Raw genomic sequence first — 24,726 nt, forward strand, 5'->3', positions numbered from 1 at the left:
TTCCCGCGTACCCCTGTAATACACGTACCCTGGCTAATCGCGTGTAAAACTTCACGCGTACCCCTGTAATACACGTACCCTGGCCAATCGCGTGTAAAACTTCCCGCGTACCCCTGTAATACACGTACCCTGGCTAATCGCGTGTAAAACTTCCCGCGTACCCCTGATATAAACGTTACCCGCTTTGCGTTCCTTGTTTGCCAGCCCTGTAAACTGGTCCAGGGTTAGCGCAGCCCTTTGCGATGATTTAGCGATTTTGATGGCTTTTCTTTGCGCGGGGGCGTTCTTGGGGGCGTTACTGGCGCTGCTGCAGGGTCGCTGCGATACTCTGCGCCACGGCTGGTTTGGGAGCCTAAAATCCATGAAAACGCTGTGCGCGGAAATCGGTTTTAGCGCACGCGCCTGGCGCAGACAATCGCAAGCGGACACTCTGCGCCAGCCGCTTGCGACACTTTTCTGCGAAATTCTATGAATTACCCTGTCAGTCTATGTTGAGCACCCCTTCTAACACAAATTCTAAGGCCTTTTGGCGTTAATAACAATATAGATGAGTCACAAGGGGTTAGGCTGGTTAACACAGTATCTGAAGACGACTGGGTCCATCATCTTGAAGTCCTTTATGCCCCACCACCCTTGGCGCCAGTTAAAGTTACATTTCTCTGCCTACAAACGAGGGAGCCCTTTGAGTTAGACACCGGCCCGGAGAACTTATTTAACATAATTAAGGGTATTAGCACGTCCCGTACGACTGGACCCAATCAGCTGTCAAATTACCTCTTTAAGTCAAATTCATCTATTTGGGGACCTGTTTTGTCAACATTATTTAATGATGTCTCCGGTTGGAGCAATTTCCTCCATCATGGAGACGGGCATATGTAATTCCCATCTATAAGATGGGCACGAGATTGTTTCCCCGTAATTACAGGCCCATTGCAATTCTGGACGCGAACTCGAAAGTCTTCTCCTGTTTTCTTATTCAACATCTTGAATCTTGGACTTAGGGAAAGGAGCTCATCTCCAAATGGCAAAACAGGTTCAGAAAAAATATGGTTACATCCTTGAATGGAACCATTCTTAAATGTATTCAGCACTTAACCTGGGCCAAAGGTGGGAATCCATTATATTTTGCCTTGGTGGATTTAACTGCGGCCTTTGATGCTGCCGACCGTTCGCTACTCTGGTACTAACTACAGGATTGGAATATTCCTGTGGGCTTGCATAGGATGCTTGTAAGAATTCGTGGTCATTCTTCAATGCAAGTGTGTTTGAATCAGCAAGGTCTATAGTCTTGTCCTATTGCCATAGCACGAGGAGTCAGGCAAGGGTGCGTCTTGGCCCCCTGCCTATTTAATTCATATATGGCCAAAATTGGCAACTATCTTCTTCCAAAAGCATTGGTAACGCCGAAAATACATCTTGGTGTACTGTGGCTTGCCTATGCGGACAATTTCTTTATTTTTAACACTACTCCTATAGGTCTACAGCACTTGTTGGATGGATTCTACACCTTTGTGAAGGATCATTCCTTGTCTATTAACCAAGTTAAGACAAAGATCATGCGGTTGTCAACCTCCAGGAAAAGAGTGGCCTTCAAGTGGTATGTACAGAAGGTGTGCTTGGAGAGGACGGACTCTCCTTTATTTGAGGTTCCTCATTAATTCAAAAAATTCTAAAACAGCTTGCCACTCCTGGCTGCATGCAAGGGCGACTAAGTTGGCGAATCAACTATGTAGAGTGGATGCAAGATATGACAAATAATCTCTATTACCGGCGATCTGATTCTATGAATCCATAATAGTTTATGATCCGTCAATTTTGGCATACTTGCCTTACTTGAAAGGCCAGATTTTGAGAAGAGAGCTTTCAACTCCCCAGTTCAATTCCACATTCGGCTCTACGTTATGAGTTGGGCCTCACCTCGCTAAAAGATACAGCTTACTGGAGATATCTAGCTCTATATAGTAAGATCCTAGCTCCAGTGGAGAACTCGCTTTATTGAGACCTTCAAACTCTATGTCAGGGGCAGGCCTCTCTGTGATTGCGTGTGATTCCTTGGATTTGACTGGGAATCCATGCAAAGTTAAGCATGCACTATATGATGCAGACTGGGTAAAAACAGCAGAGGACTTCCATCATTACCTTTCAGTGATGCATCTGAACACAAACCATTAGGCATTTTAGCTCCTTACCTTTTGATCTTGCCTGACAAGGTCATATGTAGGTCCTTTATGCGCTTTCGTTTTAACATTGTGCATACTAGGAAAGTCCAAGTAAAATATGGCGTTATGAATGAGGATCTTTTCTTTTGTCGATTTTGTCAGGATAAAACTTATAGTGAAACCTTGCAACATCTGTTTCTGTATTGGAAAGCTTTGCAGCCTTTGAGACAGAACGTTTTTAGACGTTTTTTCAGTGAGTTAGATCCTCATAGCATATGAAATTATTGTTTAACAGGGTGTACGACTTCCGTGGTATTATCTGTTGTACATGTTTTAAGAAGTTCGAATATTGCTTTTGAATTTAGTTGATTATGAATTTTTCTATTTTTTTCTCTTTCTTTTTGATTACTTGTTCCTAATTGTTGTGTTCAACTGTTGATTGTTTGATTTTCGATTTTAAATGTGTTCTTCTGTTTTTACTTCTCTTTTACTTTTGGTCATTTATCTGATAAATCGTTTGTTAAAGCTTATATTGAGTTTAACCAATAAAACAAAAACAAAAGCAAGTTTAAGGGGGCTGCTGTTTGCAAAGAGTTAAAGGTGGTGCAAACTGCTGCAAACTCAGTTTATCAATTTGGCTCTCAGTGTCGGTTTATTCCGAGATTACATTTGGTCCTTTAACATTGTGATTTACCCGGCGCGCAATGTCATTGAGCTGACTGGTCTGAAGCCCCACCCACGCCCCGAAATGTTAGCTGAGGGGCGGGGCTTTCATGCCCTTCAACAGTTCAACATATCGGGAACATGCTTCTGGGCGCATTTTGTTTTTTCCAAGCCAAGTCTGCTATCTGCTTGGCTTGGATGTTCAAGCACTGCCCGTTTCCCAGAGTCACTCACAGCCCCCCTGAGACACACAGGCTGCCTCCCTGGCTCAGTAGCCAGCGCCGTAATGAACTTGATCGACAACACGTTTCTTTTGTCATAAACAGCATAGCCTTTCTTATTCATGATGGTGAATTTCCACTGAAAGATCACCAGTCACCATGCAAATCTGTGACAGTTAAAGCGAGCAACACAATAAAAGACCCTTTGAAAATGTGTTCATACCCTTAACATCTAATAGCTTGATATGCTAAAACATAAAGTTTGCTTTGATGTCCTTAGTTAAATGGTCTTAAAACCATACATAACACGCTGGAGGTTTGTGACGAATCTCCAAACCTAAGTGAGTGTATGACGCAACTTCTTTTATTGTGCATCTTAAAGCGCTGAAAATAAAGTGGGTACATTGATATTTTGCCTTTTGCATCTTATAGGTTTCCATTCAGGATGTGGAAAATAAATGTACACTGATATTATTTTGGCCCAACATGCTGCTTTAAGGATTTACATGTTGTCATGATGCTTTACTATGCAATTTGTGTATTTTGCAAGTAAACTCTATAGGACAGTATTATTGTATGTCTTGACACGCAAATATTTGTTCCAAGTAAAGCATGGAAGAAGGTGGCCATGCCCAAATTGCAGAGTGGGTTAAAATCCTTGCTTCACTGTTTAGCTTAAGTGTGTGATCCCGGCAAATAATGTAATCTCACCCTGACTTCAACTGCAAAAATTGGAGTGCTTATAAGTGATTACGTTTACACCCTTACAATAGGACCGTTTTAATAAGTAAGGGACACATTGGTGTACCCTGGTGCTCCAATACTGTCACATAGAATTTCATTATTGCTGCACTGGCCCTCCCCAGTCTCGTAACACTTGATTTGACAGGCAGACATAGTCTCACCAGCCAGTCAGTGTACCAGAGATTCGAGTATAGCGGACTAACTGTGGTAGAACAAACATTACATTTATTTTCTCCCCTGTTGCTCCCAGCCACTGAAGTTGCTTGGGCCGTCCAGAGTACTGCCACACACTCTGCTGTGTCCTGTTATGCTATTGAGTCTTTTATTGCACACCATCTGCCATTTTCACACTTTCTAGGACCTTCAGGATCTGCAAGAAGTGGGTGTTTTCAGACTTAAAGGAGAGAGTTAACTGATTGTAACATTGAAGCTGCACTAGAATAGTCTAATTATGAGTAATGCATTTAGATGCCCCTACACAAGTAAGTTTGCCACTACTCCACGTCTCTAAGGTTAGTGCCTCCCCAACATTTGAAGGGTTAGCCCCGCCTACATTTTGGCCTATGTGCACAGCTGGATGTGCGCACTTGCATTTTGTTAGGCAGAGAGGTGAGGGAAGCCTTTCCCGAAACTGGCGGTGTTAAAGGCATGGTCTAGTAAAAAATGTTATTGTCCCTACGGGTCGGCCATGTTTTTTTAAGCCTAAGTGGCTCGATTTTAGAAAACTTTCCTATGGACCTTACCCGAGTTTTCGTCCATTAAACGCACGTGAAAACAAGCACCAGGGAGCTGCCATTTTCTGATAATCCTATCTTTTCCCCGATCGCCCTGGCTGACCTGCTTTTGCGGCACTAAATCAATTCCCCCGCCCCTGAGCCTGTCATCAGCAGACTTGTACCGCCCATTTCCCAACGCCAAAGCACGTCTCGTGTCAACATTCACTGCCCTTCAGCTAATGACGTGTCGCCATGGAAATGGCAGGACGCCTCTTTCCTCAATAAGTATAAACAGACCGTTTTACAACACACAGCAGCAGATTTTCGATTCCATTCCTCTCTCTGTGTTACTTTGAGTATTCTGTGACTCGTTTCAGTGCTCTGGTCAGCTACCTTCGCCGCTTGTAGCCCGTGTGAACAGATACCAGTACCACCGCTCTAAATTATTTTAGTTTGTTTAACACACAATGGCTACAATAATGCCCTACATGTACGAGCCTGAGTATACCGAGGAGGAACTACTGGAAAGGGAAGCACGCGAAAACGATGGGGATTCGGACGGCAGTTGGCAGGACGAATCAACAGATGAAGAGCCTGGGCCTAGTCGAATGGACGGTGTCTCCACCTGGTGCACATGCAATCGGTGCGAGCTAATGCCAACTGAGGACGAGAACTGCTGCTGCCGAAAAAACTCGGGATGCCTGGCCTACATTTCGGAAGGCGAGCCACGACCGCAATGCATCACCGAGCTGCCAGACTTCAGGGCAGCCTGCCTCACACGGGCCGTGTTGAGAATAATGATGGTGCTTATGCACGAACTTCGCGCAACTGTTCGTCCTCGTAATCCGAGTAACGAGCAAGTATACTCTGCTTATCATGCCACTCCTATTTCATGTTCTTCTACTATATCCAAAATTCCATCTACATATCATTGTAAGTCGTTCAATAGTGTGCATTGTCTAGATAGCATTTGTCCGTGCAGAATGCCATTAGTTACAAGAATTGTCATTGACAACAAACGTTTATTAAACTTATCTTGGTCATTTAAAAACAGTTTGTTTCATTCCTTTTCACAGGTGGTACAGGCTGGTGGCCTATCGTTCCTTTACATGGTGGCTCCACGGGAGGCTTGGACACCGCGTTCGAAGAGTGATACCCGCCTGTGCCGTTCGTGCCATTAGAGAAACGTTCCCGAGTGACAGCGGTCAGTACAGGGGATTTTCTCTCGCTGTGCTGCAACCTGACCTGTATAATCTTTAAAGTCTTGTATTTTTGTGTCATGAAAATAAGATACAAAATAAAACACCACATATATTTTAACAACGGTTGTCTCGATTTTTTAAATGAATCAAGTGTGTCTCCATTCAAGGATGGACGTCAGACATCTGTGCTCCGAATGGGTGAAGGTCTGGTTGCTGTGAAGCAGGGTGGTCACTATCTATCTAAGCTAACATAACATATTCTCGATAATGCATGCACTAAAACACACTTGTTCAAAGTCTTTCAGTAGGTTATGTCTCTATAAAAGTCACACATATATCTATACTAACATTTACCATTGGATTATACAGTCTTGACCACTATAATACACCGGTTGAAGTGTGGGTCTGTGCTCACAAGAATCTCCGGTATGTGGCATTTGTTATTGATAAGCAACGATATACTATCATTGATATAAAGGCGATATACTGTATATTGATATAAAGGCGGTTCGCGCCGGTGGATGCCCGCTGGCATGGGGGGCTGTCAGGGGTGCGAAAGGCCAAGGTGCCAAACTACATGTACACTTCAAAAGGTGTCCCACGCCAAGGGGCCATTGTTCACATGGTCTCCTCAGACCCCGTGTCTCCAGCCAGGCCTCCCCTTCAAGCAGGCCGCCCCCCTAATACCACGACATACATACGTCATTCATTCACAAACACACCCCAGTTTCTAATACTTTAAAAACCACTCAATATGTCTCATGAGAACATCTTTGTGCTTTGCAAGTCAACTCCTGAACGTGCTACCTGGGAACCACTGAGATCTATGCTAATCTGCTCGTCGTCGTGCTATCCGTGAACTTCTGTGACCGCTTCGAGCATACCCATCAGTGCGCTACCTGTGGCCATCCACCTATTCTCCCGCAACATACTGCTCTGCTTGCTGAATCCAACTGTTTGTTGGTCAAGGTAAGGCCATGTATCCTGGTCATATTTCGCAGATTTTCAAATTTCTATCTATTTGCGAGTAGAGTACCTAATAGTGCTATGTTCATTGGTCTCATTGCTATTGACTTGAATTTCCATTGCTATGCTATCAATAGATCTATTTATTTTCATCTTTGTCTATTGTCATTGAATTGCATCCTTCGGGGGTCCAGTCTATAATGTAAGCATGTTTCCTTCTCGTGCAAGACAGAACATCCAAGGGACGAGTCACATGTTCAGATTTCAGTCACATCAATTATACATCTCTGCAACTTATGCAAATACTAAGCCGCACATAATGAACTGGTATAGTTCCTGCGACCAAAACAAACCTTGCATTGATCATTGTATGATTCATTTACTTTTGTATCAAATCTTTATTCTTGAAGATTGTATAATAATGTCGATATTTACTTTTCAGATTTATCAGCAATGCCTGCCTGTTCGATTAGCGGTTGCCCTTCGAAGACCCATGCGAAATCTGAAGGAACTACAATGCATGTATTCCTGAAAACTGTTGATCGAATAAGAGAATGGGTCAGACATTGCGGATATCCACTGGATGAGCTGGAAAGTAGAGTCCAACAAGTCTTACAGGACAAGAGGGGTGATTGATACCGCATCTGCAGCCGGCACTTTTCCTTGGACATGTACACAACTTCTTGGGTAACAAAGAAGAATAAACGGCGAACGACACGGAAATTGCGTGAAAACGCTATTCCCACTCTATTCGTCCACATTCCGCCACCGGTGAGTCAAGTGTCCGGATTTAGCTTTAGGCCTTGCGGTAGTGTGTAGGTAGCCGAATGGATTAATTGATATTGTAGGTGTTCTATCCCTTGTAATATTTTCGATATTGATATGAGTGTATAGTTTTTTGAATAATGACATTTATCAATATATTCTTTTTCGATTTCATAACCCACAAACGCAATGTATATATATATGGGGACAGGGAACTGTGCTGTATTGAGCATTTTTCAAGTATTCTGTCGGCTTACATGGCTATTTTTAATATTGGCATTTCATTATCAATCATTAATTGACCTTTACAACTTCTTGACTATCCCTTGAATCTGAAGCAAGAACATTCTACATCCTTGACGTGGTCGCAGTTATCAACCACTTCTAGCGCGTATCAGGTAATCTTACTAGGCTAATCCGCTACATACTTGTTTTATGCATGTCAAGTAATAGTTTTATTCTATCGTGTAATTATTTTACCCAATGTTTGGTTACTGCTTTCCAATTGATATACACCTTAGTTATCGTCCACTGGTGTTTGTTTTCAGTTATAATTAGTGTTATCCATACTAATGCAAGTACTGTCTTTCAGGGAGATGCTGAAGTGTCCTCCACATCTACAACATTTCTAGATGTTTTTCAACAGCAGGAGGTATGGATACTGACAGCTCCATCGAGCGTCATCATCAGAGCTGGAATTCTTGTCGTTTGATTGTTCTACACAATGTTTCATTCGTGGTTAGCCGTTGATATGTACCTGTGCTGTCGACCCCAGGTGTGTGTTATGTTTTCACAATTGTAATCCTCACTAATGCAAGTACTATGTTTCAGGCAGTTGATGGAGCGTCAACCCCTGCACTTGATGCAGAGCCTGACATTCAAGTATACGAATCGGCGCAACAGCTTTCAGAAGTGCGCACTACATTTGCAACATCCATAGATATTCTTCAGCAGCACGAGGTATGGATAATGACAGCTCCATCATGCGTGATCATATAACGTGATTCCATTTGCTATACTTTCTTCCCTATTAACGCAAGTGCTGTGTTTCAGGGAGATGACGAAGCTTCCACTACAATCACAACATCCAATTAAGATGATGCAGATGTAAATAATTCATTGAAAAAAGTCGATGAAATGTGATCATATTTAGATTTTCCTTGATTCTTTTGGACAATGCATCATTTGCGGTTATCTCTTTATATGTACCTGTGCGTTCGACCCCAAGTGTGTGTTATGTTTCCAATATTGAAAACCATACTAATCCAAGTACTGTGTTTCAGGGAGACGACAGAGCTTCCACCACAATCACAACATCTCATTTAGATGATGCAGATGTAAAGGAATCGTTGAAATAAGTCGATGAAATGTGATCATATTTGGATTTTCCTTGATTCTTTTGGACAATGCATCATTTGTGGTTATCTCTTTATATGTACCTGTGCCGTGGACCCCAAGTGTGTGTTGTGTTTCCAATATTGAAAAGCATACTAATGCAAGTACTGTGTTTCAGGGAGATGCGGATGCCTCCTCTCCAATAAAACCATTCATGGCAGTCCATGCAGAGCCAGAGGTATGGATACTGACAGTTCCATCGAAATAGATCATCACTGGTCGAATACTTGTCGTTTGATTGTTGCACACAATGTTTAAATCGTGTTTGGCTATTGAGATGTACCTGTGTGTTCGTCCTCATGTGTGTTTTATGCTAACAATATTTTGATACATAGTAATGAAAGTACTATGTTTCAGGGAGACGATGGAGCCTCATTCCGTGCTGTCTATGCGGATACAGAAAATATAGTCGTTGCAGCGCAAGAGGAAGGGAGGACATGCGGAAACGAATCAGAGCTACAGCGTGCAGATGTTGAAGGTCGAGTCAAAAAAGTTGCAAAGAAAAAAAAACAAAAAAAGGTTAGTTACAAACAGTTCATAACTTTAAAAAAATGTTTGTGCTGGGGACTATTTTATGTTTTTTTCCAGTCAATTCTACTACACTCCATCTTGTGTTTAAACTGAACATCCCTTTTCCAATCTCTCCTCCAGTTACCCGTGGGTGTCAGAACTATACACACACAGACAGTGAAGTGAATGAGAGATGTGGCTTGCCAGACCGTGTACACTATGGAGGAACTATTAATTGAGGCAAGGCGTGTTTAGGCTCGAGATGCTCATGTTCAATGGCCAGAACATGAATTAACTGTGTTTGGAGACTACAGCAAAGTTGCATTGGACCATAGCTACAGTGCAACCGCACCACCACAAGAAGATGTTATTGAATGTATTGAAGATAGCTCTGAAGTAGTTGCAGATCAATTTACACAATCTACACCCACCAAAAATTTGCCACCAAAAAACCTGTCGACATTGTTGTGTTCTCCCATCAATGTTGAAGTAATAGATGTCGAAATGACAGAGAATGAACCAGCCGCAGCATCCATAGACGCATCAGAACTTGATATCAGCGATATTACTTTCCAATGTGTTGAAATCTCCACAACGTCACAGGCCGAAACAACGTTGACGCAGGATGACAGTCTAATGAAAGAGAGCAAATACATTGTATTCGACAGTTGTTTGATGGAAATTATAAGTATGCTGAAATGTGTGCATTCCATTAGAGGGAAAGAATGTGGGAAGCCATTGATTAATGTGACTCGTCAAATAAAAGGCAGTAACGTCAAAATAAATGCCGCCTGTAGATTAAATCATAGGTTCTCATGGTCTGCACAACCGATGCTGGGGAAACTGCCAGCAGGCAATCTACTGTGTGCAGCTGCATCACTTTTTAGTGGCTCCAGTTTTAGAAAGTTAGAGGCTTTCTTTCAGTTTGTGGGACTCCATTTCATTTCTAAAGCGCTGTACTACACACACCAACGTGATTATCTGTTTCCGGCCATTAGTGATGCTTGGAAAATTGAACAATTGTCTCTAGCAAGTACATTCGAAGGCAAACGATTCAGGCTAGCCGGCGATGGACAGTGCGACAGCCCTGGATTTTCTGCCAAGTACTGCACCTACCACTTTCAGGACATGGATAGTAAGAAAATTGTGAGTTTGGTGGTCGTGCAGGTAACACAATGTACATCCTCAGTGGCCATAGAGAAACTAGGTTTTATAAAATCAGTGGAATATCTACAATCGAGGGGAATGCACATCGACCTCATAGCCACGGATAGACACGTTTCAATTGCCAAGACAATGAGAGAGCAGTTCCCACATATTAAACATCAATTTGACGTATGGCATCTTGCTAAATCAATCAATAAGAAAATCTCGGCTGCAGGGAAAAAAAAAGGTTTTGAAAGTATTTTGCAGTGGTCACATTCTATCACCAACCATCTTTGGTGGAGCTCAAAAACTTGTGAGGGGGTCAGTGGAAATACTACTTGAAAAATGGCGGTCACTGATGCACCACTGTACCAACGTTCACCGCTGGACATCAAATGAATATTTCCACCAATGTGAACATGGCCCTTTGTCCCCAGAGGAGGCACGGAAGAAGAAGTGGTTGATTCCATCTTCACCGACACACAAAGCCATTGAGAAGATTGTTTTCGACAAAACTCTATCAAGAGATTTGAGAGGACTGACAGAATTCTGTCACACAGGAGATTTGGAGGTGTTCCACAATATGTGCCTAAAGTACAGGCCAAAGCGCTTGCATTTTAGCTTTCGGGGCATGAAACATCGCACTCTACTAGCTGTCTTGGCCCATAACAGCAATGTCGGACGTGAACAATCTAGGACTAGGGGTAAAGTAAGGATGCCTCGCTACACTAAGGTGTTTTCAAAACGAAGTAAGCAATGGGTGATCAAACCAGTCTATGATGAAATGCAGTTCGACTTTGTGAAAGGCCTTATTGTTGCTGTGTTAGAGAAGCACAGATATGGAATTTTGGACATTTCTGTGCAGAGCAGTGATCCATTGCCACCGAACATTGCGACTGTGCCATGCCCACCCGAAGCAAAGCTGATTGTGAAGTACAAATCCCGGTTTAAATAATTGCAATACGATTGTCTTTTTGTAAATAAATGTTATTGTACAGTGTACCTGTAAACCTAACCCCTACCTTCACCATCATGGGTGGCGAACAAGCTGGGTGTCATCTTTGAATTCTCTCTATTCACCTCACATATGTGTATGTATATATTTTTCTCATGTCTCATCTCATGTAAATGTAAATGTTGCGCACTGTTAACGGAGGGGAGGCTTGCGTATTGCAAATAATAAAACAAACAAACAAACAATAAATCTCACTTTTAACGAAACTCCTGTGGTACTTTATACTTTCCCTGACCTTCCGCCAAAAATTAAATGTCTCAATTTGGGCTGCAAAGCTCGCAGACAACGGGGACAAAATTGGGGCACTTAGAACGCGCCAGCCAAGCGGGCCGTGGCATTTGGGGGAGAAGCCAGTTCGCATTTGCACATTGAGGCGCACTACATAGACGGATTCTAAACTTCAAGTTCTCACAGATGCCTATACTACGTGATGTTGCAAATAAAGAATGCAAAGGACAGCGCCCAGATGAGGCCCACAAGTCGCACTGGAAGTATAAGGGTCTATTGTTTTTTGACCTTGAGACAGGGACCATGCCGAAAGAACTACATTTGAAGGGAGTGCGCAATAACGTAAGAGACGATAAGGCAGAAAATTCAGACTGAGTTTCAGTTTTAGGTCAGTATACGAAAAATCATTGTCAAGAGCACGGTCCGTTTTAGAGACTGCATTCCGAAGAGACACAATGGAAATTTCAAATATAATGTAAGTAAATCTTTACACGCTTTTATACCGGAATGAAGATTTAATGAATGGATGCATGAATAAATGAATGAATGAAGAGCTAGGAAAAGCAAGTAAAACTGTTCGTAGTGGGCACATGGGCATGCAGGTCCACTGGTCTCACCGATCTCGGTCCTTGGCCCAGCCACTTTTCCCTGCATTACGGGACTTTCTCTGTATCCTTCAGCCCCTTCTCCCGGCATTTACCTTGCACTTGCCACCAGCTGGCCCTATTATTTAATTTGTATTCAACTAACCATGTACAGCCCTTCCCCATGTGCGATCAGAAAGACATCTGGCCTAGTAGGATCGTTTTCTGTCTGCCATTGTTCCCCACCTGCCTCGTCACGCCTAGAAACACTTGAGTATAGGCGCGTTACAAATGCCACATCATATATCATATCATTCCTCACGCATGTAGACTAACTGTCGTTTATCATTGTGTGTTGGCCTCGATTTATCTCGTTACTTTTTCGCATTGATTTTAGAGACAAACATACTCCATTGAACTATCCTTGCAAGCAAATAGTTTCTGATCGGCCGTAATAAATAAAATGAGTAATATTAATGAAGTTCGGCTAGCGAGACTAATTACCATTTTTTTGTTTTCATAACAGGTATTTGATCCCTTTCTGCCAATGCCATCTGTTTGAGACACCGGCGGATGGATTCTTCAGCAGACACCTGCAGCTTCGTGTCAACAACTGGAGCACGATCACCATATTATGGGACGATCGCCAAGTGCCCACATGCCCTTACGCTGTACTAGTGGCTAGAAGCAACATATCAACCTTTAGGCTGGACTAGTGCCTAGTTGATGAAACAGCCTTGCGGTTCACCGTGCTTCCAAAGTGATTCTTTTTACGAAAATGAACACCCTGTGTACCATAAAGGAACAGCGCTTGACTCAAGATGAAACGGAACAGTTATTGCGGATACAGATAAAAGAAAATAAATGGCTTCCGGAGTTCATATGGCAATTGCTGAATATTCTCTAAACATTTAATGTCAAATAAATGTACTTTACCAAATGTACCGTGTTGCTGTTTCATTTTAAAGTACAGTTTCATATTCCGAATTGTGGCGCGCTGTGTTGTGAGTTGATCTGTGTTGGTTTCCGGGTTCTGTGTGGAGTTGCGCAGAAGACGACTGGGCGCGTTTGCCTACGCAGCACAGTAACGTCACGGGGAGAGGCGGGGAATATGAATGTTTTGATAATGTCAGGCTCAGGGGTGGGGGAATTGATTTAGTGCCTCAAAAGCAGGTCAGCCAGGGCGATTGGGGAAAAGATAGGATTATCAGAAAATGGCGGCTCCCTGGTGCTTGTTTTCGCGTGCGTTTAATGGACGAAAACTCGGGTAAGGTCCATAGGAAAGTTTTCTATAGTCGAGCCACTTAGGCTTAAAAAAACATGGCCGACCCGTAGGGACAATAAAAAATTTTACTAGACCATGCCTTTAAAAGTTGTACTGTGTTTGTTCAGAAAAATGCACTTGGAAAAAATGCAGTACAACTTTAAAGATGCTACTTTCAAGAAAAACTTCCATTCCTCTCTGCATATTCCTCTTTAAAATATACTATTTGATAATTTGGTCACCAGACCAAGGGGGGGTGTAAACCAAGTTGCCCTGCCTATTTTCTCAAGGGGCCCTGCCTATTTTCTCAAGGGCCCCCCATGCCCCCGCCGCCCCCAGCTTTAGTTGCGCCCCTGTGGTTAACATTATCTTAGCTCTGGACTTGAAATGTAGTCCATCTTCACTGTCTCAGCGCTGTTCGTGTGTTGTCGTTTCGCCTCCCACAAGTGCTGTCAGTTGTGCGCGCGATTGGGTCTGGCTCGCTCACGCGCAGTGCTTGGGTTGCCACTCCCCTGGTGATTCGCTCCGCCTCTGAGCGTGCCGCGCGCTCCTGTGTCCCGAGTACGCCCTGCCTTCTCCTGCTCGTTAGGTTGTGGCCGAAGAAGCGGTTCCGCTTCCCCCTTAGGTATCCGCCATTGCTGCTGCAGTTCCATATGCCCGAGACTGTAAGGTGCTAAGCGACGGAAGTCCGCCCACTGACGGCGAAGAGACCGCGACACTTGAAGAAGGGTGAGCAGGGCGCTGGCCTTGGGGGCGTGAAGTCATACCTAGTATCAGAGTTCACCAGAACTCTTGCTGGTAATGTCCAGCCATGTATTGACAGCCACCTTTCCGGAGCTGTGAACTCCTCCAACTCACTTAAAAAAAACGCCACCAACCCCCTATCTCCGGCAACGCTAGGTTCTTTCTTTAAAACGCCGAGCTGATCTCGAACCTGCCCCCCTGTAAAGACACTTGTCTACCTCACCCAACCAACACCTGCCCGCGCCCCAGAACAAACACCTGCCCCAGCCCCTTGGACAAGCCTCTAGTATACCCCACATCGTTATATCAAAAAAGTTGCCACATGTTGTGTCTTAAAGAAGCTTTTCAAAGTTCTCTGGCTAACTTTGTTTCCTATAGCTAGATTTAAATCCGTGCCTTGAGGCGATATTGTTTTCACAACTATTTCATGCATGCTGTCCTTTAATATGTTCATTCTGTAAAGTCTATTGACCCACGTACGAATGAGTCATTGTTTCCAACTGCAAACCGTGTCTATCAAACCACCCTATGTGCTTTCAATTTTGCATATAGGGCACGGTGAACTAAAATGATTAGCCCGGCATTTAATTAGACTTCGAGTTGCTTGATGTTATATATTTATGTACCGCATGTGTGGCGTTTAAGGTGCACAAAGAGAAATCGGTTTGTCGTTCTACAAGCAACTTGTTGGACCAAGCTAGCTTTGTTGAATCTCAAGTATTGCAAGTGTGCAAACGCATATCTGCAAAAGGATAAGGTAAACCTGTCGCGGTGGTTGTCCTACTAGCAACTTGTAGGAGACGTGTCATTACGAGCTGATAAAACTGTCGGGCATAGAAGCTGACAAAGTCGGGTAAATGTGCTTCCACGTTCAAATTATAAACAAGCAATGGCAACAACAGTTTGGGCGTTTGTATAGGACTGGGAAGGGCACTTGCCAGCCACAGTCATAGTGGTATTTACTGCCCATTGATGGTACCGGGTGCAAAATTGTGCCGAATACCTTCCCATCTAATCAGTGTCTGGCAAATGCATAATACTTTCACACGAGCTAAAACTGTTGGCTTTGCCAATGCTTGTTTTTAACAAGACTTCAGTGAAGGACATGCAGAGTGCTTATCAATCGAGTGGCTGAAAGCAGACCTGAACGTTTATGTTATACCAGTAGCCGGTTTACAACTCCAGTTCAGTCATTCATTCTTAGAAGACTGGCAGGCACTTCGAGTGCAAAGTCCGATGGTAAGGCTTGTAGAAAGTCAGTTCGAAGATTTCCCATGAGGAGGTGTTTTGGACGGCGATGCGCAAGAAATGGGTGGGAATGTCAATCGGAAGTTTTAGACGTACACAATTCTGTTACCTCCATTCATCATGAACAAAACTAGCACTCGTGTATTAAGCCACAATACAAGGCATTTTATTTTAGCAGCCTTAATTAACCCCGTCTTCAATGGCTCAGCAGATTGCATAGTTTCAGTGTTGTCGAGTGCTTACTGGACACAAAAGTGATGGGTGGAAGGTTTAGATTAATTCGAAACCTTCCACCCATCACTTTTGTGTCCAGTTTGTTTCTCCTTGTGAGAGAGGGTATGCCCAGACGTGGGTCCCTTGCTCGCTGCGCCACAGGGAACCAGGCTGCACCTCACTGAGGAGGTCCAACAAGGCCGAAACATGTCTGGGGTTGCTTGGTTTTCTGTGCAGAGGGGACCTGGCCTAGCAGTTCGGGCTGGGCTGCTACCTTCGGTGGCGGCAGCTGCTGACTGATTTGCACATGGCTGGTCCCCTTTTGCAATGGCGCAGACGGGCTAAAAAACGGTGGTGTGGAAGGTTGGCCCAGAGCAATTGCCAGTGGTTTAGATTAATTCGAAACCTTCCACCCATCACTTTTGTGTCCAGTCGAGTGCTTACCGACATGCCCAGTTTCACGCTACATCACTAGCGTACATATTGCCACCGCACACTATAGCTCAACCGTCCTACTTACTGCCCTTGCACTCCTGAAACTGCATCAAACCTTACCACCCGCACAGTTTGCATTTCCTACATAATGCCTCATCACGGTCCTTTTACGTAGGATGAGGAGGTAGACAGGTGTCACAAGATGCATGGTCTATTAAGTGAGATACATGTAGTAAGCCACATTCTTCACTATATTAAGCTTCATGCTATCAATGGATACACCATTTCAGCTTGGAGCCCACATGCATATCCAGTGCTCCCAAATTCGAATAACCTTGCTGTGATAGTATGGGGACTTGAGCACAGGTTAATTATGCATTCTTAACCACTGCTAAATACGCGGAGGTAGAACAGAATAGTTTACTTGCAGTTGTTTTATACAGTGCTTATAGTTGCTATTGTATTTGTATAATTTTGCCACAAGCGTACTAAGGTAATGTACTTTTCCCAGAATCACACTATTTTGATAATGTGTAGTAGTGCGATTGCAACCAACGCCTTTTGATTCCAAGTTCCACAACTGTTTGGCACAAAAATAAAGAGCACGCAAATTCAGCACTAGCTCACCCAATATTTTGAAGAATAGCTAAAACGATATTGGATTATTTTCTTGTTTAATTAAAGGTGATAATGCACTGCGTATTAGCTATTTTTTATCATTTGATTTTATTTTTTTTCTAAGAAAGAAACATGGCTTACAAGGGATGATTGTGTGAATGTTTATCCTGTTTGCACTCGGTCAGTGGTCGTTCTATATGTTCTGTATGGAGCAATATTTTAGTATCTTAAACAATGCATCAGGGACGTCTTCCTATAGTGCACACTTGACTAATTCTCATCTAGGTTGTGGCAATTTTAGCATGATATGGCTCACTGAGGTAAAGTGCTGTTCCATGGATAACAAAGTTTGGCCAGCAATAATTTGGTCCCAGGCTTCCTGCATCAACACTTTATAATTTGGCATTCAACTAGATCTCTTGGTTCCCCCCTCTTTAGTTTAACACGATTGTACACTTTCTGCAAAGCAGACTTTTAAGAGGCTAACAGTTTGGAGCTCCTGTTTGTGCTAGGAGTGAGCTTCCTGAGGAGCAGAGGAGAGAACGTGTAGGACTACACGCCCAGAGCCGTTGCAGAAGGCACGGGACACACTATTTTATTTGTGCCTCGCTCCCTCCTTTTGTCCTGCACATTGCATTTGAAGCAGGGGAGCGATGCAGGTCCGCCGAAAGAGCTTGAGGCTTAGCTGTGCATTCCGGTGACCCAATGTGCAGAGTGGCAACTGCAGGGCTTGGATATACCCTTTTGAACCGCTGTGTCTGCTTATTTATTTGGAGTCGGGAAGCGGGCCAACAGAAGATCTGAGAACTTTTTTGAAATTTTGGGAAACTTGATTGTCAGTGGCTCGAACCAACAAGCTTGATTTCTGTTCTCCTGTATCCAGGCACCACCCACCGCTTTCCAGCAACTGACTGGCAAACGTTTTTGTAACCATGACGAGTAAATCAACTTACTCGTTAAGGAACCAAGTTCTATTAAACACATCAGATCCGGTGAGGGAAGACGGTGGTAGTGGCGGTACCTGTATCTTTAGAAGCAGGGATGCCCTGTAACCAGGGGAAAGAACCGGCCAAAATGGTGGGGCGAAAGGAAGAAGTGGTTAACGCTATACGGGCTGGACTGTGGGTGGATCCCGCAGGACTACCTGCATCCACTGAAAATGACTGAGAAGAGTTATCTAGAACAGGCATCCATGACTCAGATTGCTGGCCAAAAAACTTACTGATTTCCCCCACCAATCCGGAATTAGTACAGAAACTAAATCCATACCACCTACCCTAACTGCAACTATATAGGAAGGATCGAAGCATTTTGGATGCAACTAAGGGGCTATTGCTACAGATGTTCCCTATTGAGTTGAACATGGATCAAACCCACCTGGATCACTTGCTGGATGGCTCACTACTATCTGCTATCCAAACTGTGGTTGGGCAAACCGACCCTCCTCACGGAGCTATAATTTAGTAGTAGCATTACATCTATGTAGGCTGCGATGGAGAAGAGTAGACCTGAAATGTATCATACTCTTAAGGTATATGGATGAAAAAATAAAATTAACATTACCATCCATATCGGCTTTGAACTCTGTACTTAACATTTTTTTGTGGGTCTGTATGAAAACATTAAGTATTACTTGCGGGCGCACACCCTGATGCTGACTGAACTTGGCATAAAGATTGAGAACCTAGGCAATCAAAGCCCTAACAGCCGAAACAAGGTTGTGAAACGATCCCATGAGAGAGGACCCGTTTTGGAAACTGTGAAATCGATCCCTATGGCTTTATCACTTAACTCAAGTGTAGCAACTCTGAATGCTCCACCCGATTCTGGGGAGAAGTGTGGTGATACAATTAACTCTTGCAGTAAAGGTAGCAGATAGTGGGAGCTGTATAAGAGAGATTCCTAGCATTATATTCAGCACAACGAGTAACCAAGATATGGTTTCCGCAGTGGTAGAGGGGGAGGGGAGGCAGGTGAGAAAGTCCATGAAAAAAGGAATGCATCAACAAAGTGCCCGTAAATTTCTGCGCCATATCTATAACGCAGAAGAGGAGGCAGCTACGGCCGCTAACGCAGAAGAGGAGGCAGCTACGGCCGCTGACATGATTAGCATTTCACCGTTAAGGAAGGCGCATGCACCCACCTTTAACGATTACAAAAAAAATCCAGCCTCCTGACAAGACCACAGGTAATATGATTGCCTCAACCATTGCAGCGGATTCCATATCGGCTCTCCTCTGCCACTGCCGCTAGAAGATTGCATTGCGACTAAAAGCGGTGGCTGGCCATTAACAGAATGCATTTCAAATAATCTGGAGAAGGAACACCAAAAATAGTGACCGATTTTAAAAAGTAAAACTTGAAAAGTAAGCCAGATTTCTAGTGAAACACAAACCTGTAACAATGGTGTTGTAATTGATAACAGGCTTCCTCAAAGGGTGGTTTTGAAATCTGTGAACGTATCTTTGCAATGTGTCAATCTATTGGGACTCCAACCCAGGACTTTGGCTACAGACGATAGGAGAGCTATGGATCTCTTGCCTTGCATCTTCACTAACTAACCTCCCGACAAGAAATCGTGTTGAAGAGGTACCTTTTAATAAAGGGAGTCAATGCAAGCTGGGCAAAATAAATAAGATCTCCTAACCGGGTCCTAGTACCTCCTTTATTAATACTGTTAGTAAAGATTGACAGCGCATAAACAGAATTGGTGAGAAGAGTGTCTCGCCCACCATTATTCAAAATGCTTTTGATAGGGGTGTGCAAACGCAATATATCTGGGACCAATTAACCCCAATTATGTCTGGGAAAGGACCTTGATTTAACTGCTACCGCAATGCTAATACCCCCAGTCCATAATCGTGGTCCCCCCAACATCGTTCGTTAGGACATTTATGTAATCTCCCTAAATTGGGAGTTAACGGGGACTTTTTACAGCCTTTAAGTGAGAGAAAGAGAAAGTACATGGAAATTTAAAGACGACTGCTTTATTAAATGAGTGGTCACATGACTCATCCATTTCTAAGCCTGGAATACTTATTAGATCTGGCACACAGCAGGGAGCTCCTACTGAACAGATCGAACATACTGGCTTTGTTCAACGAGATCCCTAGGTTCAGACTGATATCCACAAAGGATACACGGCAGAACAGCTCATTTGTTCTGCTTCCTAAGCGAAGGAACACTATTGCTCGCAACCATGTGGTATACGTAAGTCTCTGGACCTGCACATCTAGTTACGCCAAAGACAATTTTGTTATCCGCAACCATTTACTTTTCATTGCTTGCTTTCTAAACAAGTACCACAAATTTGGCAGGTGTGCAGGTAATCTACAAATTCAAGAATCTCTACTTGTCCACGCGCAAATGTGTTACTAAGATGGTCATGGCTCATTTTTGACTCCTTATGCAGTTTTTTCCTCATACTTCCAAATGGTGGATATATGACTTAGTATTGTGATAACAATGTAAAACAAGATTAAGGGCCCTGATGACGACCCTACCGGGTTGAAACACGTGTCTGCAATAGGCAAAACTGTTGACAAATGGTTATGCCATGTTATATTGGTATTTTAGTATGCTGTATTCACGTTGTGAAACTTGCTATGCTAAACTGTGTATACGTTGCATACGATATCTGGCAAACTACCTGCCTATTTTCCCCTGAGTGTTCATACAAACTGTGCCTTTAATACTTTATGGAGAATAACTACTCACAGAAAACAGGTTATGGTTATATTGGGCAATTTGACATGTTGAAAAATGGTGACTTCTTGTTATACACAGTATCTGAAAACCAGTCAGGCCAATGACAAACATAGTTCTTATTAATTGTTCCCTCAAAACCTAACACAGAACAATAACTCAGACTGTGTGTTTTCACAAATAAACTCAGCCGTTTGGCTTTTTTGATAAAATTGGTTCGAATATATATATTTTTGGTAAGTGAGCGCGGCATGTGAGGATACGTTTCACACATATCTGATATCCACAAAGGCCTTGGTTGAGTAGTTCTGTGACAGTAAAATAAATTATATTGTTGTAATCAAAATTCTTTCTCGAGCTGTTTTTTTCAATGCTGTTAGAAGAAGTGGAAGCACTTAGGTTATTACGGTTTGATTTGCGACTATGTTATTGTAAATTTGATTCTCGGTGTGTTTTTGAGGGTTTTAAAACTAATGACATAAAAGGCAAGCAAAATAGTGTTGTCATGGATAGTGGCTTGAGAATCTTGCGGGCCGAGGTTGACATCTCTAGAAATAGCCTTCTGACTAACAAACGGGTAGCAATCGCAAAAGGTAATTTTTTAACCGGTTTTTATTGCTTTTACAACCAAAACCTCCAACAGACTTGTACTACTTATTGTTATGTTACACAAAATTTGCATTTATATTTGCATGTCCGTTGCTTACCCCCAAATCCCCCTCCCGTTCGAGCCTACTCCGTTTCCCGTTTATCTGTTTCTGCTTCAGGGGTGCGTACTCCAATGTCCTGAAATTCGACCCGTCCTGGGTGGGCCCATATAACGTGGCTACTAAATGCTTCCAGGCCGTCGGGCATGCTTCCACCTCCTCCCCTCCTGTTTCCCATTTCCTGCCATACTGCTGTTTCGGCTTCAGTCCATTTTTGAAGGTCTCTCCACCACACTTCCATTTTAGGTCTATTGCACGCCTTTCATCCCATAGCGATTCTACGCTTGGAGAGTATATACGCCAGGTCTTTTAATTTGCTCACATGTCTTAGGTGCCGTGGCCTCGGGAATCATCCTACTAGGCATGCCCATGCTGATTCGATATTTAGTTTAATCCCCTTTTCATCTAGTGGGTGAGATATTTCTTCCCAGAATTTCCCACTTTCCGGGCATGCCCAAAACATGTCATTCCCACATTCCCCTCCTCACATTTGGGACATGCCTGCCTGTTTGCGTTCTTAAATCTGGCTATTTTTTGGGAGGGTCATATATACCCTGTGTTATGTACAACTATATCTGTTTTAACCTCGCGTTTCTGGAAACTTTCTTGTGGTATCTTTGGATCTGCGCTCTCATCCCATCACTCATGGAGTCGCCAAGTTCTTCCTCCCAATTTTTTCTTAATTGTACCACCTCTTTCCGCACTCTGGACATCAATAGTTGATATAATCTAGATATTTCATGACCCCCATCTGCTATGTCATATATTGTTTCTATGGCGGAGTCGGGTTGTTCATCTAGCGCTACCTCTGACCATGTGTCTTTAATCCGCCGTACCAATGTATTATATGTAATATATTGTCCTTCATGCAGCCCCGTTTCCTCTGTCAACGCTCTGAATACTACCCCTTCTTGCTATGTCACCCATTATTACAGTGCCTCCTTATTGTCTGTATTAGTTGCCCATCCCTTCCTGCCAGTGCGACCAGTGGTATCTGTGGCGAGCACAGGGTTGGGTTTTCTATGGCCCGACACGCCCTGCGCCATATTCCCCATCCCAGCACCAGCATCTTTGATCGCACTTTCGACTCTACCATGGGCAGCCATGTCATCTCTTTAAGGAAGAACGGGGCACATTCCAATCTCAGCAATCTCGACTTCTGTGGTGGGGTCCTCCGATAACCATTTGGCCACATATTGCAGTTGGCTAGCTAGGTAGTAAATCTCGTAATTTGGCAATTTTATCCCCCCTTTATCATATGTATTCTGCAACTTTCAAAGGGCAATTCTATTCCTAATACCATGCCACAGGAAACCCCTGCATATGCTCTGTAGTTTGATGAAGAATCGCCCCGGTATTAAGTGTAGGATATTCCCAAAATAATGCAGTAGCCTCAGTAACGCCACAATTTTCAACAGCGCCCCTCTGCCCATCATTATCAAGGGGAGCTTGGACCAAAACTTCATGCTATTCCCAATTTTCTGTATTGCTTTGTTAGTGGTTGGTTGTTCCACCTTTATCGCATGATAAATATCTATCCCCAGATATCTAAACGTGTTTGGCTCCCATGGTGTTTGTAAAACCGGTAATTCGTTATGTGGGATCCCTATACATCTTCCCAATGGAATCTGCATGATTTCCTGGGATTCACTGCTATACCTGACAACAAAGCAAATCTTTCCATCACCTCCAAGATGTATTGGAGATTTTCCTCGGGGTATCGCAAGCACAATAGCATATCATCTGCGTATAGTGAGAGTAAGTGCGGTTCTCCTTTTATTTTGATTGCTACTTCCTCATACTGTTGTCGCAAGCAGATCGCCAGCGGTTCCAGTGCTAGGATATAAAGCATCGGGGGCCTCAGGCATCCCTGTCTGTCCCCCTTCCTAACTGCCATTTTGTGGAGAAGATGGCTCCCGTTTTTACTCGGGCTATCTGTGCGCTATACAGTAACTTGACCCACTTAAAGTACCCTGGTCCTATCCCATAGTGTGTCAGAGCTGCGATCAGCCAGGGCCATTTGACAGAGTCAAAGGCCTTGATCGCATCTAGTGTTACGATAGCCATCTCGTCTGCGACCTCTTTTGTGCATTCTATTACTCGGTGGAGTCTTGAGATTATCAGATATGTTCCTACGCGGGACATATCCTGTCTGGTCTGTGTATTAGTTTGTTAATTATCCTTTTCATTCTATTTGCTAACACTGCTGTAAGTATTTTGCTATCTTGATTTAGCTTTGAGAGCGGCCTGAAAGATCTGCAGTCTTTACCTAATTTGTTGGGTTTGGGCAGTGGGATGATTATTGCTTCTCTCGGGGACTCTGGTAGCATGCCTGTTTCGTATGCCTCATTTAGCATCCTTAGTAGCGGGGGTAGCACCTCATTCTTATACGTTTTATAGAATTCACTAGGTAGCCCATCGGCCCCTGGGGTCTTACTAGTGGGTAGCTGCACCACCACTTCTTCCAGCTCTTCTAGTGATCAGGGCGTCTAGGTCCTCTCGTTCCTCAGCGCTTATTTGCGGTAGTCCCATGTCTTCCAGTGTATCTGCTATTTCCCGGCTATCGTATCCTTCATTATCCTCATATAATTTCCGGTAGTATTCTTGGAACTTCCGATTGATCACCTCCTGAGTATCTACCATCTGCCCATCTTGGCCTATTATTTCTCTGGTCACAGGTCGGGGGGGGTCTCACTTTTGTATAGCCATGCCAATATGCCAATATCCTACCGGGCTTATCCCCTCCCGCGTGATGCCTTTCCACATATTTCCTATAATTCAAATTACAGTCTCTCCCAGTGCTCTACACACTTCAGTTGCAGTTGGCTTATAATATCGGCATCTTCCTTCATGTCCCCGCCCTTACTTGGGATTGTCTCAAGTACGGTTTCTGCTGTTGCAGATTTCTTACTATGCCTCCTTGTAGCCCTTTAGATTTGACTATCGCTATCCCCCTTGTCACTACCTTGAAGGCCTCCCACAAAGTACTGGCTGATTCTACGCTCCCAGTATCAGTCTCAAAGTATTGTACAAACTCTTCGCTCAGGTCCTCCCTAAATATTGCATCCTTCAGTGCCTCTGCTCTAAGTCGGTATCCTAGCTCTTGGGGGTCTGTATTGCCATGTTAGGACCAGTGGCGAGTGGTCCGATAGGACCTTTGCCTCTGTATTGTTTCAGCTATCAATTCCTGTGTTAGATGTAATCTAATCTCCTGCAGGTTTGGTTTTGTGGGGCAGAGTAGTGTGAATATTGCCTTTCTTGTGGGTGGTGAGCCCTCCATGTGTCTTCCAGGCGGAAATCCGTCAGCAGAGCCTGTAGGGCCTTTGCTGCTAGGGATGGCCTGTCTTGTTTATTGTCCGAGCAGTCTATTTTCAGGATCAGCGTACAATTGGTCTCCTCCCCATATCGCCCCCCCCCATGTATTGGCTCAATTTACTGTATAAATTCCTATAATATGTCACTGTGTCCTGATTCGGGG

General features: G+C 43.6%; 1 protein-coding gene across 1 annotated transcript in view; it reads left to right on the forward strand.

Moving 5' to 3' along the window:
• The first annotated feature begins 14,088 nt into the window (after positions 1-14,088).
• PAK2 (p21 (RAC1) activated kinase 2) overlaps positions 14,089-24,726 on the forward strand; it is a 1,353,994-nt gene continuing 1,343,356 nt past the window's right edge. Inside the window, exon 1 of the mRNA XM_069618088.1 lies at positions 14,089-14,307. The gene's annotated coding sequence lies outside the window, so the exon portion shown is untranslated. The remainder of the gene's footprint in view (positions 14,308-24,726) is intronic.

The sequence above is a fragment of the Ambystoma mexicanum genome, chromosome 10 (genome assembly GCF_040938575.1).
Source record: "Ambystoma mexicanum isolate Mex_15411 chromosome 10, UKY_AmexF1_1, whole genome shotgun sequence".
NCBI lineage: Eukaryota > Metazoa > Chordata > Amphibia > Caudata > Ambystomatidae > Ambystoma > Ambystoma mexicanum.